The sequence below is a fragment of the Protopterus annectens genome, chromosome 11.part0 (genome assembly GCF_019279795.1).
Source record: "Protopterus annectens isolate FY-2018-M chromosome 11.part0, PAN1.0, whole genome shotgun sequence".
Taxonomy (NCBI): domain Eukaryota; kingdom Metazoa; phylum Chordata; order Ceratodontiformes; family Protopteridae; genus Protopterus; species Protopterus annectens.
In genome coordinates this window covers 326,902,286-326,919,083 of record NC_056745.1, presented here as the reverse complement: position 1 = coordinate 326,919,083, position 16,798 = coordinate 326,902,286, and positions in this window count along the sequence as shown.

The window sequence follows — 16,798 nt, the reverse complement described above, 5'->3', positions numbered from 1 at the left end:
TCGCCACAGCGAATCACCTTGTCCGCACATTGAATGGCAGTGGAGTTTTATGGTGCCGAGTCGCCAGCCCGGTGCCCAACCTTCCACAGAAGGCACACTCACACGCACACCTAGGGCCAATTCAGAGTGTCCAACCCACCTGCAGCATGTCTTTGGGATGTGGGAGGAAACCGGAGCACCCGGAGGAAACCCACGCGACCACAGGGAGGACATGCAGACTCCGCACAGAAGGCACCCCAGCCGAGGATCGAACCGGAGAACCACTTGCTGTGAGGCGGCAATGCTAACCACTGCACCACCGTGGCTGCCCAAATACTTGGGCTCAATAGTTCAGAGTAATAGTGAGTGTGGAAGAGAAGTGAAGAAGAGAGTACAGGCAGGATGGAGTGGGTGGAGAAGAGTGTCAGGAGTGATTTGTGACAGACGAGTGCCAGTAAGAGTGAAAGGGAAAGTCTACAAGAGGCTAGTGAGACTAGCTATATTATATGGTTTGGAGACAGTGTTATTGACAAAAAGGCAGGAGTTAGAGCTGGAAGTGGCAGAGTTAAAGATGTTAAGATTTGCACTGGGTGTGACAAGGGTGGACAGGATTAAGAATAAGTATATTAGAGGGTCAGCCCAGGTTGGAAGGTTTGGAGACAAAGCCAGAGAGGCAAGATTACATTGGTTTGGACATGTGCTGAGGAGGAATGCTGAGTATATTTGGAAAAAGATGCTAAGGATGAAGCTACCAGGTAACAAGAAAAGAGGAAGGTGTAAGATAAGGTTTATGGATGTGGTGAGAGAGGACATGCAGGTGGTTGGTGTGACAGAGCAAGATGCAGAGGACAGGAAGAAATGGAAACAGATGATCCTTTGTGGCGACCCCTAATGGAAACAGCCGAAAGAAGATGATGAGTTTGGCCAGTGTTCTAGAGGGAGTTTGAGCCCATTCTGAGTATCTATACAAGAGCTTTAATTTGGCTAAGGATTGGTTTTGTTGATAAAAGGAGTATATTTTTTAGTCTCATGTAGTTTATTTTCTAAGTCTGGAGAGTAGTTATTTTGAAGTTGTAAATCAATTTTCTTGTCTCATCAGTAAGGTCAATGATACACCTTTGCTCTATTTTTTAATAAAAGGATGCTTTTTGTATAAGTATCCCTCTGATAACAGCTTTGGCAGCAGTCCATTGAACATCAAAAGGGATGGAGCACATATGGGATTCAAGCTCAAACTGTTTCAGATATTGGTTAATTTCATTTATAACATCCTCTTTTTTAAGCATATTACTATTTAATGTCCAGGTGGGACTGCTACCGTGGCCATTAATGTGTTGTGTTGGGGTGATGCTCTTAGACACATTGGAATGATCTGAGATAGATCTTCCCTCAAGGACAAAGTTATTAATTTTATTTTAGAAGACATCTGAAATTAGGAAAAAGTCAATTCTAGACCAGACTTTATGAGATGCCGAGAAGTAGGTATATTTATTTGCCATTCTATCATGATCAAAAATTTGAAATTGGTCAATTAAGTTGAAGTTATTTCACAGGTCTTGAATAGATGCAGTCAGTTGGGGGGGGGGGCTGTTTCCTGTTTTTGTTTGAGCTGTCTTTAAGGAGTCAATAAGCGTATTCCAGTCATCTCCTACAATAAAGAAATGGTTAGTATACTGTAATAATAGATTGTGAATTTCCTAAACAAATAGATGCTGGTTGGAACATGTTAAGAAAAAGTATAGGGCTGTTAAATTGAAGGTAAGAACAGGAAAATAGACACCACCGACCATTAGGGTCTGATTTATTCATTAAAATTTCCCCAGCGAAGGTTTTTTTAATTAAGATGGCTGTACCTTTTGAGGAAAGAGTATTTCCAGCTGATTTATATGACTGATCCAGTTTCTTTTCCTATCATTATACCATTGGTCATTTGTAAGGCGTGTCTCTTGTAAATAAAAAGTATTAGTTTTATCCTGGTAAATTAGGTGCATAATCAATTTCTTTTTATTGTTATTTTGAAGACCATTTATATTCCAAGTGTTGACTTTAACCATAATGCTTAAAGATTTATGTGTAAAAAGAAGAAAGAAAAACTGTACAAGTATTTTTAAAGAAAGTGATTTGTATGAACTTTGTCAATATATTAAGCAGTGTTAGATGATGCCCTATTGAATAAAAAAGGTAGTTTGAATAGAGTGGCATCCAAGTACCCTACCAAAAACCTAGCGCCTAACCACAAAACTCCTGGAAATTATCTAATATAGCAAACAAATGTATATTACATGTTACGGGACATTGTTGCATGTATAGAATAGCATTAGAAAGTAGCAGGGAGAAAAGCATACTAATCTTGATATTCCAAGTGTCGGCAAGCATTGGACTGTTCACCCCCTGCCGCTCCATAAAATAATTATAAATTAAAACTGAAAAAAGAGTAGTACCAAAGGCATCATGTCTCTGGATGGATCTACCTGATAACATCGACAAGCAAAAACACCGACAATGAGATCACCGACGCCACAACACCGACAGTTGAAAAACATGACAGTTCACATGCCCGACAAACCACAATCCCAACAGTCAACAAAACAAAACAAATCCATTTCCAAAAAACACACACACACAACACAAGCACACCAAAAACCTTACAAACCTACACTAAACCTTACATACACAACTATGTATGCACTAACCTTAACCCAAAGCCTAACCCTAAGGTCCGTCACTATTGCACACTTACCTTACCCGCACCCTAACCCTAGAGTCCGTCACTATCTCACACTTACCTTACCCGCACCCTAACTCTAAAGTCCATCACTATTGCATACTTACACAGTTGCTCTTGTTTCGCATGTCGGTGTTTTCAGCATCGGCATTCTTGACTGTCGATTATTTACGTTGTCGGTCTTCCGGTGTCGGTCTTCTCATTGTCTGTGTTTTCAGCTTTCATTCTTTTCAGGTAGACCCCTCTGGATACAGTACCTTGAAGATTGTGGAACAATAATTTTCATGTATCCTAAGGATGAGATTAGTGCCTGTACAGTGGTGGATTTTTTTTTTTGCAAAGAAATTTTATTAAACATAATCCTGCTTGATCTACATTAAATATACTGGGACCTTGACTCCCCACTGCTAAGGAGACTCAGTCTGCTCCCTCGGGTGTTCCCACTTCTTTGTTACTTAACAGAATAACCCTCCTTTCAAAGAGAAGACTTCTGTGGACAACCTGCTTGATCTACATTAAATATACTGGGACCTTGTCTCCCCATTGCTAAGGAGACTCAGTCTGCTCCCTCTGGTGTTCCCACTTCTTTGTTACTTAACAGAATAACCCTCCTTTCAAAGAGAAGACTTCCATGGACAACCTGCTTGATCTACATTAAATATACTGGGACCTTGTCTCCCCACTGCTAAGGAGACTCAGTGTATGTAACAGTCTTAAATATGTTATTCTAGTGACTATCTAAACTTGAGCGGCATTCTACCTCGGTGTGCTTGAAAGCAGCCTAACACAGGCCATTGCATTGCCCCCCCAAACCTCGGTTTACAATCTACTCCCCTCTCTGCCTCTATTTAACTTTCTAAACCTAACTTCTCAGTGGAACCTCTTTTTATTCTCAGTGTACCTCCCTCCTTTCTCCACTAGGTGGCAGCATACTTCTGATAAAAAGACCAGCAATAAACCTTTTTCCCTGCTCCACTAATTTACTCTGCCGAAAAGTGTCTCTGCCCTACACTAAGGAATCAGTGGAATTACCACCACACACTCATGCACATTCTTTAAAGAGTGTACCCTAACCAAACTTAAAGTCCAAAGTTAATAACTGGAAAACCAAAGTTTGTAACCAGAATACCTGCACCCTAGCAGTAGCTCTCCTTTTCCAGCCTCAGGTCACTGATTGATTTTTCTGGTCCTTCCCACCTTCTTGGCTCTTCCCGCTCCGTTTGCCCTGCGGGCTCACTCCACTCCCCTACCCTGCCCCCAATTCATACCCGCACCCAGTGCTCCTACATTTATTCTCCTCCTACAATCCCTCCCTCTCCTCCAACCAATTTTCACACACCTTTCCCCACCCCTTCCTCCAACCTACCTGACTCTCACTACCACACCCCCTTCCACCTAATATCCCATTCCCCTCCTCTCTATCACTTCTGACTGACTCCAACTACCATGCTCAGCCTTCCTCCTAAAATCCTTATCTTTTCATCCATCCTCATCCTTCTACTACCTATTTACTATGCCACCTCCTATACTGATTTCCATTTACACCCTCCCTCTTTTCCTCCCCACCACCTCCTTACAACCCACTTCCACAACATCTCTGCCTCTTTAATTCCCTCCCACCCTATCCTTCTCTTAAAAGTAAAACTTTTCCCAAGCTCTACTAAATACTACAAACCTAATCCAATTCACTACCAGCCACTTCTATCTAAGTACAAACCTAATAAACGTATTCCCCATCCCACTTACCTTTGCTTAGCCAGCGACATTCACCCCAATCCAGGACCAAACTTCTCTCCAACAAATCACCCCAGCACCAACAACAAATCCATGAGTAAAAACCTCAAATTCCTCACCATCTATGCCCAAAGCTTAAAAAATAAATTAACCCTCTTTCAGGCCTGGCTCAATTATAACTTACCTGACATTGTAACCATCTCTGAAACCTGGCTAAAACCTCACATAAGTGACCCTGAATTCCTTCCCCTTGGATTTCATTCTCTCTGATATGATCACCTAAGTAGAAGAGGTGGTGGTGTAGCTTTAATCTACTCCAACCACTTGTCCATCACTCCATACCGTAATGCCATCCCTTCTTTCAATAATGCCAAACTTGTAATTGGCCTACTAAAAATAAACAACCATAAAAGCATCTGCATCATTTCCCTCTATATTCCTCCTGGTAACAGCACCAATACCCTGGAAGACATCCTCTCCTGGACCTCCTCCAATACTAAGCTAGAAACTTACATTATGGGAGATGTAAATATTGACTGGAAAAAAATCATTAACCCTAATCCCACCATAACAATCAACCTATTTAACTTCACTCAACTTAGTAACTCCATTACTAGACCTAACAAAACCAACCCCCCCAGGCTCCATACTTGACTGGATCCTAGTATCTCATCCTAACAAAGTCATAAAATCTGGTGTCATTCCTGACCCATTAGGAGACCACCTCCCTGCCTTCACCCTTCGAGCTACACCCACTTCCCCACACTCTCACCAATACATTCATACCCGTAACCTATCTAACTTTAGCCCTACTACTTTCTCTGACTCCCTTAAGCTAACTAACTGGAACCTCCTAAAACACTATCATTAGACACAGCCATTGACTATTTCAATTCAACATTCATAACTGTCCTCAACTCCCTAGCTCCAATAAGAACAAAAAGAGTTAAAACAAAGACCGCCCCATGGCTCACCAAAGATACCAAAAGGATTATGCTACAAAGGGATAAAACTTGGAAAGCCTACCTCCAATATAAACAGCCAGAAATCTTACTTAAATATAAACAGCTGAGAAACCTAGCCAAAAAACAAGTCATTATAGATAAAAAGTCTTACTACATCAAACTACAAGTAAATCATGCAAAAAACCCAAACAATTCTGGAATTCTATTAATTTCCTCCTTAGACCAGGTACAAAAAACAACCCCTGTCCTGGCACCAGCAATTCTGACCTTGAAATTGCCTCACTATTCAATACCTTCTTTACATCTTCTATTGCTGAGCTAACCAAGACCTTTACCAACAATAACCCTCCACCCCTCCCTGCTCAATCTTCCCCTCCCTCCTCCCCCGCTTCTTTCTAACTCAAACCCATCTCCACCAGCCTAATAAAGAAACTTCTCTATAAACTAAAGCCTTGCTCCAATGCCCCTGACAGCATTCCTTCCTACTTTCTAAAAATAGCATCAGATGTTATTGCTCTGCCTATCAGCATCCTGATCAATAGATCACTACTTGAATCCTATGTACCCAAACTATGGCGTACTGCATTTATTCTTCCACTCCACAAGGGTGGCAAAAACTGTAACGTCTCCAATTTCCGCCCCATAGTCATCCTCTTCCCAATCTCCAAAATTCTTGAAAAATTTCTCCACCTGCAGCTCTTGCCATTCCTTACCAACCACCAGCTACTCTCTCCTACCCAACACGGCTTCTGCCCAGGACACAGTACCAACTCCGCCCTTCTCTCCTTCTTACATTCTGTCAATTTAGCCTGAGACTCTGGTAATATGGTAAGATTTTGATACCATCTCCCATACCCACCTTCTAAACCATCTCTCTAATCTCAACCTTTCCCAAAAAACTCTTTCCTGGTTCTCCAGCTATCTTTTAGACAGGTCCCAAGCCATGAAATGGGGTCAGGCCTCCTCCACTTTCCTTCCTACCCCCACTGGAGTACCCCAAGGTTCCATACTTGGCCCATTGCTATTCAATATCTTTATTAATGACTTCCACAAAGCCATACCCAATACCAAAACTGTGCAATATGCTGACGATTCCACTTTGATCTGCTGCGCCACTAACCTAACAGAGCTCCAATTTCTGACACAAACTGTCTTCTCAACCACTGAAAACTGGATGCTCCAAAATCACCTCTCACTAAATGCCAACAAAACTAAGATCCTTCTATTCTCCTCCTCAAAATCCTCCCCTCTTGATAAAAACTCACTTCAAATTACCAGCCTTAACAACTCCACTATCGAGATCGTACCCTCCGCCAAACTTCTTGGTGGCACCATTGATAATCAACTAAAATTTAACACTCATATCCAGCTAAACATTAAGAAAACACAAAAAACTTGGCCTACTTTACAGAAACAACCACTTCCTCTCTCCTCCCACCAGGCTAACTCTCGCCACAACCTATCCCCTGTCCTCTCTACTGTATGGCGCTCCTCTGCTCACTAATTTATCTTCCACACTTACCTCCAAACTGGAAGCATGTTGCAACAAAATCTCCAGATTCGCCACCAATGCCAAATCCCCCTCTCATCACTGCACCTCCCTTCAATCATTAAACTGGCTTGAACTCCCCAATCAACTTGACTTTCTCCAAATCACCACATCCCACAAATTATTGTTCCAACCCACTAACTGCCCTGCACTATCCAATATACTACAAACATATACCCCCCTCAGATCCCTTAGATCTACCCACCAAAACCTGATCACCATTCAAAGACCCAAATGCCCAACTGGTCAGCTTCTCTTATCATTTTCCCTAGCTAAGAAATGGAATGCTCTGCCCTCCACACTGAGGACCTGTGACAACCTTAATAACTTTAAAACTCAACTTCATTCCTGCCTCTAAACAGGAAATGCAACTGTACTCTTCAGCTTATACCTCTCAAGCTCTCCTCACCCTTCACTCTTGGCTAACCTTCTTACCTTCCTAACCTCGCTCTCAAATATAGATGATCATATATGTAACTAAACAGTAAAATCTAGCTGTTATGCTATATGCCTGTTTTTTCAACAAGGCAAAAACAAAACTGTAATTGTTTGTCTTTTTTCTTTTTCTTTTTTTTTGAATGCAACCTGTTGTTTCTAATGCAAACTGTCTTTGAAATTATTCATGAAAATAAACTTTGTTTTGTGGAGCTTTTCTCCCAGGGCCTCCACTGAAAACAGGACCCCAAGCCCAGTGGACCTCCCCGGTAATCAAACTGGAATAAATAAATAAATAAATAAATAATCTGCAGAAACCAACAAACATTATAACAGCTTAGCATGTGTTTATAACAGTTCATCACAGAATTAACATCGTGAGTTAAAGGAATCATGACTGAATAATACTACTTCGATAAACGTAAAACAAGCTATATATATATATATATATGTATATAAAATATATATATATATATATATATATATATATATATATATGTATGGGTTCCCTTTAAATCATCGAATGTTCAGAACATCGAAGTTCTGATCATCGAGACCAGAACATCGATGTTCAGAACATCGAAGGTCTAAAGTGGAAGCGCCAGATAAGTGAAATTGTGGAATGTTGGGTGTGTATGCAGGGCAGCAGGGTACCCTGCATGTTGTGTGTGTGCCATCTGAGTGTTGGCATTGCAGGTAGGGTATGGAAAATCTCCCGTTTAGCACTACCGCATATAGCGGTAAATGGGAGATTTCCCTTACCCTACTGTAGTGCGATCTCGGAGTTGGAATATTAAAGTAGGGGGTGTGGGGGGGCAAAGCCCCCAACATGGGGGGTGCAGGGGGGCTCGATGATCAGAATCTCGATGTTCTGAACATTCGATTATTCAAAGTGAATCCATATATATATTTAAAACATTGCTCACAAAATATAATGAATTCAAAAGTGTCTACAGTGGATCAAGTGGTAATACATCCATTTGCAGAACCTGAGAGTTTTATGTATCACACACCTTGAGTGTGAATAGAATTTGCATTTTTTTCCATAAATTTTGCATTGTGCTTTCATATAATTTTGCTCGGTATGAAAGACTAATAATGATGACTTAAAACAACTCTCAGTAGAAATAAAACCCCAACATTCACAGGCTTACCTTCAGAACTGCAGATTTGACATGAAGCAGTTTTACATAAGCAAGTCTACATTCAAGTTTACAATATGGGCATGCAGTTATCAAAGTAAGAGAGAATGACAGAGAAAAACAGAATGGAAACAGCTGGGAGAATATACCATCAGAAACCTCTGTTGAGGGTGTTTAAAAAGGTGGCCTGGGGAATGCCTTTGTTTAATTACGTGTGTCAGCCAATACTTATGTTATCTAAAAGCAAATCTGGCTGAAAATGACAGGTGAAGTATCATACTTTTTGTGGGAGGGATGTTTCATGCCTCACCCCCAGCATGGCTATGCCATTGCTGCTCCCATCTCTAAATATGTGGATACCCCATCATGACAAATAGCAGGAGCAGTGGAAACCATAGAAATCAGAACGCTGACTTGGTTTTCCTTTTGCCCAGTCAAGTTCTGATCAAAGGGAAATATATCCTCTTATTAAAAAATCAGAGAGATTTGGGAAACTGCCTGCAGTTGATAATGGATTGTAACCAATAAATAAACTGTATTTGTTACTACAGTGACTGTATTTCTGGTTACTGGCAAACAGCAGTTCACTAGAAACAGACATATATATGTAGTCACGTATGTAACACCAGCTCATCTGGTGAGAGCATAACAGTGTATTAAGTATGAAAGAATTGTATAGTTAGTTTCACTCAGAAACACAACTTCATGGATGTGTTTTATACACACACACACACACACACACACAGACACACACACATGCACACACACATGTGTGTGTATATATATATATATATATATATATATTTTATATATATATATATATATATATATATATATATATATATATATATAGATGTATATATATGTTTTACTATTGAAATGCCAGGTGCTAGATATTTATATGGTTTACTACTGAAATATCGCCGTGCACTTGCACGGCTATTCGAACTACAGATGCTCAAATGCTTCATATGTGTGCAGGTTACATGAGCAAATGTTATATTTATGAATGGACTGTGCATTCGCAAATATAACGTTCGATTATGTACAGGGATCGCGGTACAGTGCAGTTAGGGAAATACATCACTTTTTTCACTGTAGTGCAATCTCAGAGTTGGAATATTAAGTCAGGGGGGTGTGATGGGTGCAGGGGGGCTTGCCCCCTGCATAAACGGGATGTTAGGTGCAGGGATTATGGAGTTACGGCAAGGGTGGCATTGTTGTTAATGCCGTAAAATGTTGTTGTTGATATTTTCGGCATTAACAGCTGTTTTTCGACAATAGGGCTGTTAGGTTATTTGTACTTTCGATGAAACAATTCGCTATTTATGCCATTTTTTTTTATTTTTCAATATTTGATAGTAAATATATACATATATATATATATATATATATATATATATATATACACACACACACACACATATATATATATATATATACACACACACACACACACACATATATATATATATATATATATATATATAGATATATATATATGTGTGTGTATATATATATATATATATATATATATATATATATATATATGTGTGTGTGTGTGTGTGTGTGTGTGTGTATATATATATATATATATATATATATATATATATATATATATATATATATATATATATATATATATATATATATATATATATATATATATATATATATATATATATATATATATAATCATAGGATAATAGGAGGTTACTAGGCTATTGGCCCTGAGGCCCTTATAAGCCTAGCCAAGAGTTTAGCCCATGTTTAGACAAGTCAGTACCTCAAAGCCCCTGTCCAGCAGGGACACAGGTGGAATCCCAGGGGTGTATTTTCTTTTCCCCAACCAATTATCCAGGTTGCGCTTTAAAAGGGATAGTGAGGTACTCTGCTTAAAGTGGAGAGGGAGTGTATTCCACAGATGGGGGAGTCTCTGGGTCACAAATCTGTCCCGCCAACAAGTCCTATTGATATCAGAGACTTGGTTGAGGACATGTGTATGGGTTGCTCGAGTGGAGCTTGACTTGCTGATATGCAGCAGTCCCATCAAGGCGGTGTCTGAGATTGCTTTATATGCCAAACAGAGGTCACCACTGAGGAGTCTATATGAAACTGAATTTTGGGATAGGGCTTTTAGCCGATCTGTGTAGGGTAGATGGTTGAGGCCCTGGATTCTCCTGGTGAGGAACCTTTGTGGTCTTTCCAGCTACTGCATGTGCTTTGAGAGGTTTATACCAAAGGTGGTGTTGTACTCAATAATTGGCCTTATAAGGGAAGAATACATACATGTTATGACCTCTTTGTCCCTGGATGAGATACCCTTACTTATGAGGTGGGCCATGTAGAAAGCTTTCCGTACACTGGAAGCAACATGGTGTTCAAAAGTCAGGTTGCTATCAACTTGGGTGCCGAAATCCCTCACTACTGATTGTGCACTTAGGAAATTGTTATTAATGTGATAATATGTGGGTATGTCATTCTCCCCAAAGGGGATGATGATGCATTTTTTGGCATTCAGCTTGAGGCCATGTTTCTAGCACCAGTCATTTTTTTGGGTGGGACCCTCTTGGAGGACGTCCACATCACTTGGGGAATTGATGACTGCACCCAGCTTGCAGTCATCTGTAAACTTTGTCAGCCATAGTCCACTGGTTTTGGCCTGCACCCCAGAGAAGTATATCCTGAATAACAGAGCCCCCAAGACCAATCCCTGGGGTACGCCGTTCGGCAATCGGGCTTGGGGCCTCTGTTATTCAGGATATACTTCTCTGAGGTGCTGGCCAAAACCAGTGGACTATATATATATATATATATATATATATATATATATATATATATATATATATATATATATATATATATATATATATGTATATATATATATATATATGTGTATATATATATATATATATATATATATATGTGTATATATATATATATATATATATATATATAAAATATATATATATATATATATGTATATATGCCTATGTGGTTTCACTTCAGAATGTTGAGTTACTGAAAACTCGAACTTCATATGGTCGAGACCATATGATCGAGTTTTCAGAAACTTGAAATTGTGAAGTTCTGATAAAAAAGGCGTTAATTTAGTTGAAAATAAGTTTTTTTGCAGGGGGGTATGTTCCCCTGCACCCTCCCTACTTAAATATACCATCTCCATGATTGCATTATAGGGAGGAAATGAGAAATCTCTTGTTCTGCGGTTCTGCATACAGTGCGGAACTGGAGATTTCCCTTTTCCCCACTGTAGCAGTATCTCGGAGTTGGTATATTTAAGTAGGCGGATGTGTGGGGAGGCTTGCCCCCCCTGCAGAAACGTGTTTGACTTTTGTTTATTATTTCACTTCACAATTTTGAGTTTCTGAAAACTCGATTATATGATCTCGACCATATGAAGTTCGAGTTTTCAGTAACTCGACTTTCTGAAGTGAACCCACCCATGTGTGTGTGTGTGTGTGTGTGTGTGTGTGTATATATATATATATATATATATATATATATATATATATACACACACACACACACATATATATATATATATATATGTACATATATATATACATTTGCATATACGTATGGAAAATTGGCATCTCTAGCTGAAGTTGATCTCTTGGCACAGGAGCACTTTTTCCAGCTATTATACTAGCTCTGATCTGCTGTCAGGAATGGGAGTGGAAAACTGGAGGGATGGCTGGGGAAGTTGGTGGAGAGCGGTTAATGATCATTTGCTAACTGTGCCTGTAAAGCAGAATGGAATGTGGTGTGGTGTTGGTTATTATAGAGAATAGTCAGTAATTTGTCTTTGGGAGTGGGACTGGGCGACTGGATGGATGGTGGTTGTGCTGGGGGTTTGATCAAAGATCTGCTTTTGGGAGTGGACCTGTCAAACTGGAGTGGTAGAAAGGGCATGGGATACCCAATGATTAACATTTAGCACTGGGTCTGGGAAATGGAAGTATGGTGGGTGTGCTGCCTGGGGAAAGAGAGGGACAGCAGAGGGTTTCCTGGGTATGTGCTTATCTGTGGAGCTGAGAAACTGAATGGATGATGGGGCAGCTTGTCCAGTAATCTGCTGGCTTGAGAAACTGGAAGGAGAGCTGTTTTGCACATATCAGTGGGTGGGACAAAGTATGAGAATGATGCTTTAACTGTTGACATGAGTGCTGGATTTTAAGAAGGATGAACAACACCTTCAAGCATTACTTCTAAGCAAAAGTTAGAATGAAGATGTTTGAGGGTAAGTACAATCTCTAAATCAGACTACCACACTATACTTACTAAAATCAAGTGCAAGGTTTCCCTGAAGCCCTGTTGTGTGTGAATGTTTTTGTGTGTGTGTATGCGCACATATGTGTGCGTGTGTGTGTGTGTGTGTGTGTGGGGGGCAGGGAGCTATTGTTACTACTACTACATGAACATTAGTACATAACATACATCAGGATGGCCACATCAGAGGGTTGCTGCAAAATAAATTTTGAGTTATGGTCTCAGTATTGCAGGCAGGTGCCAGACCTCTCACATTCTATTTACTCCACAACTGAGGGAGAAAACAGCGGTAGAGCTAAATGGAGGGAGGGGGTAGAAGACTTAATGACAGGGGTTGGAGAGGGGTTTAACAAATGAGTAAGTTTTCAGCTCATAACTGTTGCTTATACTTTAATTGAATCATATATTGTTTCACTAAGATTAGTGCACTGACTGGTTTGTCTTCATGAGTTTCTGGTTTGATGTATTGCAGTTATGCATTTTGCACGATAAGAGCTGTAAGGGATAATTAATTACATTCTATAAACTCAGCTGTTGATTACAGTCTGCTTTTGTTTGGATGTAGCTGTGCAGCTTGTTTACAATTCTCTGTGGAAAAAACTGCATTCTGAATGACAGTTATGACTATAACACAAGTCACAAAATTTAAAGTGCTGTTTTCTCCTGTTTAATCCCAGTACAGCCCCTGATCTCTGGGGTTACTTGCTCTAATTAATTGTGCATGTCTCTTGGCTAGGAATTCCTCCTTAGTGTAAACTGCTAAGACATCTCTCTGCATGTCGTGACAAATAATCTAGTTCATATGAAGTGGGAAAAGCCTGTAGCAGTAACGTTTGCATAGTAACTGAATGTTCTAGGAATCAGATGTTGTTGGTAGTATTCAGGAATTCTGCTGTTCTTTTCGGTTTCATGATATTAGCTTTTTCACTTTTGAAATATTCTTTGTATTGCACAAACACATGACATATACACTAATAATAAAAACAATAGCGTACTTGGTTTATTAACCTATTCCATGAGATACAGAAGCATCCACAAATATACTGTGCTTGCTTGCTGCTGTTATATAGTAATGCAGAATTACTGAAATTATGAGGAACTCCCCCAGATGTAATCATCCCAGCTGATCTATGGCGGCAGAGCAGGTTAACATAATTTAGTAGCATGTTGTCATTTTGTCATTTGCTTAAAGCTACTGTGAACTATTAATAATATGATTTCTTTCAGGATGAAGCAGTGTTTAGGAATTTGCTGAATGTATTATATGCAGCTGACTGCGGTGGTGGTGCTGCGGTAGCATTGTTGCCTCACAGTTAGACGTTGCCCGTTCGATTCTCAGTTAGAGCGTCTTCTGTGTGGTGACATGCGTGAATATGTGTTCCTTCATTGAAGGTTGTGCGTTAGGCCCGGCAAGCCAGCACGTAAATATCTACTGCCAATCATTAGTGGACCGGAGTTCTGCTGTGGCGACCCCTAACTGGGAAAAGTTGAAAGACACAACATTATATGCAGCTGAACATTAGAAATGGTACAGAAGTTGTACCATTCTGGAAAAGAGATTACAAAGATATTACAATAAATATTTAAATGGCATGTTAAGAGTAAAATTGTTATTTAAATTACTGTTACAAATGCTGTGTGAGTGGGTAGGACAGAGTATGATAAAGGACAGGAAATGCTTTTTGCTTGCAGTGCTGTTTACTTTTCATAATTTACCACAAAGAAGTAGGTGGTCCAAACAGTTTCTAAGCTCCGATAATAGTCTTTCTCTGTATCTATATGCCTAGTTAAAATTGTTGCCATATCAACAAAAATATGTAGAATTTATTGGTACATGAAATACGTGAATAATATATTTAGAATCAAACAACAAGAATGGCATAAAGCACTGCATGTTAAGTACAAGCTGCTGTTAAACAGGAAAATTACTTTTAACAAATGGGATAACATCCCCTTCTCAAGCTGTATATTTCTGAAAGAAATTTTATGCGTAACACTGCTTTAACATGTTGAACCTACAATGTTTTCATTCAACTCAGCAGATGGAATATAGAGGGAATCTTCTTTAAGCCATTTTACTAACAATGTGTATACAGCTGGTTTATCAGTTCATTGTGGTGATTATCATGATAGACCACTATAATTATAGCAGTGTTGTGTCCAAGGAGAAAGTCTGTGCGAACTGAATAGAAAGAACAGTCATCCTTTGGATGAGACATTAAACTACGGCTCCATCTGCCTGTGTTGGTGGTAGTTCAGGTGGATGCAAAAGAGCCCATGGCATCTATTGAAAAAAATTATAGGAAGTTTCACAAATCCTTGGACAACTCTCCCCTAAAAGTATAAATACCAGTTCGGGTCTCCCCTGAAAAGAGGTGCTAGCCTAGTGGGACTAACCCTGCCAACAAAGAATAATACATAAATAAATAGATCCTGACTGCCATGTAATAGAAGCAGGACTTTGACCCCAGCAGAGTGATCCAGCAGAAATGTAATACCTTAGTAGATCACAGAGCATGTACCAGCAACTGTCCATTTAAGTGTAATAAGCCAAAGTAAGTCATAGAGTACAGAGGTATCAAACTCATGTCACATTGTATGAAAGTTCTGGAGAGGGTGATTGATAAGCAAATATGCAGAGTAATAGACAGTAAGCTGGGAGATGAGCAGTTTGGATTCACATCAGGATGCAGCACAACTGACCCGATGTTTTCAGTGAGACAGAGTGTTGAGAAGAAGCAATAGATAAAGATGGAATCCAACTGGACATTCCTAGACTTGAAGAAAACATATAACAAGGTCCCAAGAAAGCTGATTTGGAAAGTCCTGTGGTGGTCTGAAGCCCTAGAAACATTGGTAGAGTTAGTGCAAGCTATGTACAAGGATTCAAGTATGAACAGTGTTTGGTCTCACAGAGGGGTTCCCAGTGGGAGTGGGTGTGCACCAGGATTTAACTCTGAGTCCAGTGCTATTCATACTGATGATGGACTACATTAGCAAACAGATCAGAGGGGACAGATCAACAATGTTACTGTATTGTGGTATTACAGGCAGACTCTGCTCTGAGTAAGAATTTCAGCAAGGAGTAGGAGAATGCAATGCAAAACTGAAGGCACTTGGGATGAAACTGAGTGCAGATAGCACTGTTGCAATGGCAGCAAATGGTGGAATTCAGAAGTAGCTGACAATTGAGAAAGAAGTGAAAATAGTGGAACAGGTTAACAGGTTCAGTTATCTGGGAGGGGTGGTTGAGGAAAAGGGAAGTCTGAATGAGGAGGTCAAAGCTAGAAACAGAGGGGCGGCAGCCAACTGGCACAGAGTGTCAGGTGTAGTATATGACAGAAGAATGCCAAAGAAACTGAAAATTATGGTGTGCAAAACAGTGGTGTGACCATTACTACTTTATGGTATGGAAAGCTGGGCAGTAAAAGCAGAGCAGTTGAGGAAGCTAGAGGTGTTGGAGATGAAGTGCCTGAGATGGGTGGTAGGATGCACACTGTGGGACAGATGAAGACACGAGGACATAAGAGCAGAAGACAAAGTAGGTGCAATTGCAGAAAAGGTCAATGAGAACAGATCACCATGGATTGGGCACTTGAAAAAAAAACAGAAGACAATTTGTTGAAGAAGATTGGGGACTGTCACGAATAAGGCAAGAAGAAACAAGGTTATCCAGCAAAGAGGTGGATGGATTGTGTCAGAGAAGACCTGCGGCAGTCAGGCATGAGTGTCGAAGAAGGCAGGAGTGTAGCATGGAATAGGGAGATGTGGCAACAGTTGACACAACATCCTACCGCATGTAGAAAATGAGGATAAAAGGGGCTGATGGTAATAATGACCTTCCTGCAATGAATCCATGCATCACATTATTTGTGGGCTGTCCAAAATTTGTTTTTTTCAGTAATAGCGCCAATATTTCCCCCCATGACTAAGATCAGACTGGTAGGCGAGTATTATATAGAGTTAGTCTTGCTTTCAG